We start from the raw sequence: 1816 nt of genomic DNA, 5'->3' as shown, positions 1-1816 counted from the left end.
ACCTCGATGTGGACAGCTGAAAATGTGTGCCCTGACCGAGACTGCGAATGCGCACAGGTTGCCCAAACTCTTACGGGAATCACCAAAGCGCGCGCGAGTAATGAGTGAATGGGCAAATGTCTATAAGGTACATTACATATGTAGAATTGTGGACAGTTGGGAATGTGAGTCTCACGAGAAGCGTGCAAGGGATAAGTCCCTGTAGTCGTGCTATTCATCTGTGTGCTCGGTGGCTCAGATGGATAGAGCGTCTGCCATGTAAGCAGGAGATCCCGGGTTCGAGTCCCGGTCGGGGCACACATTTTCTGCTGTCCACATCGAGGTATATCAACAACACCTGTCGGCAGCTTAGGGTTTCAGTTAGTCATCATTTATTCCAGGGAAAAGCTGCACGGTCATCAACAGTATTCTGTTCTTTCGAGAACAGTTACTGTCTTCATATATACTAATTATGAAATTAAAGTAAAATCAACATAATTGTTGAAATCTGATTGTGAATCAATTTTAACACACAAAACCAAGATGATGATAAAAATATTATGCTATTTGACATTATATTTTATAACCTGCACAAATGTAACAGCAGTTAGTTTAGATGAAATTGTTTTTAATTGTAAGTTAGATTTTGTAATAAATTAACAATGGTAGCAATTGTTGAAAATTGTAGTTCTGTCGATCAGCTGGTGTCAATAAATAATTTGTCAAGCTTGAAATGTTCGTGATGTTCTCATTATTCATAGCATCAACAACATCGATGAACCACAGACCAACGCAAGTTAAGTAGTAACGTTTTAAAGATCGTCAGATGTGGTGGAGTAGAGCTGGGACCGATGTTTGAAATTGGAACTGTGTTTAATGAGTGATGGTTTCAGGTTATGTAAAAACGTGAATGCAAGATCCAAACAACGACAACTTTTGGCCAGAGAATTGTTTGTGGTAACCATTTACAGAAAGACCGAAAAAAATAATCATTACCTGCTGTGGGAAGATCGCAAAATCATCTGTTTTGGATATCATTACCTGATGATATTGGACCAAATTCTCGGACTGCACAGCAGGAACTCAGATGAGCAACTGTTCTCTTTAATTTTCTAATTTTAAATATTGTTGTGTGACATTTGTGTATGATGAATAACAATGAGAACATGAAAATGCATGAAGAGAAGCCTGTAGGCTGTGAATCTGTAGAAAACACTTTGGGCTTAGGATCAAGTATCTGTGAAGTATCAAATGGCTCTGAGCACTACGGGACTTAACATCTGAGGTCATCAGTCCCCTAGAACTTAGAACTACTTAAACCTAACTAACCTAAGGACATCACACACACCCATGCCCGAGGCAGGATTTGAATCTGCGACCATAGCAGTTGCACGGTTCCAGACTGAAGCGTCTAGAACAGCTCAGCCACTGCGGCCGGCTGTGAACTATCGTCCAGCAGTATTTGAAGTGTAGATCAAAGTTATGGATGGAGTGAGTTCCAGTGAAAATGTCTCCACGAGTACTCCAATTACCCAGGGAAGAGTAGTCGGAGATAATTTGTTAATGTTATTAATGCAGCATATGAAAGAAGTGAAGGAACAGATGGGACAGATTAGGCAGGAAATTGGTCAGCAAAGTTAACAGTTAAGTCAGCAATTAAATGAACAAATGGTGGAATTAAAGAATACTGCTACTGAAAATACTAATCAGACAAGGGAAATCCAGGAGGGTTTGGTAGCACTAAAACTTACTGTTGAGACAAGGCAGGGTGAACTCAATACTCATGTGGTAGGAGTAGAAGACAGGGTGGTGGATATATTAGAAACTAAATTCACAC

At 40.1% G+C, this 1816-nt stretch overlaps 1 non-coding gene across 1 annotated transcript; it reads left to right on the top strand.

Moving 5' to 3' along the window:
- Positions 1–222: 222 nt before the first annotated feature.
- Positions 223–297, top strand: Trnat-ugu (transfer RNA threonine (anticodon UGU)). Its single transcript has one exon. It is a non-coding gene; the product is annotated as a tRNA-Thr (tRNA).
- The last annotated feature ends 1519 nt before the right edge of the window (positions 298–1816 follow it).

Source organism: Schistocerca serialis, chromosome 3 (genome assembly GCF_023864345.2).
Source record: "Schistocerca serialis cubense isolate TAMUIC-IGC-003099 chromosome 3, iqSchSeri2.2, whole genome shotgun sequence".
NCBI classification, from domain to species: domain Eukaryota; kingdom Metazoa; phylum Arthropoda; class Insecta; order Orthoptera; family Acrididae; genus Schistocerca; species Schistocerca serialis.
The sequence above is the reverse complement of the archived record's forward strand: the minus strand, read 5'-3'. Positions and strand labels throughout refer to the sequence as shown.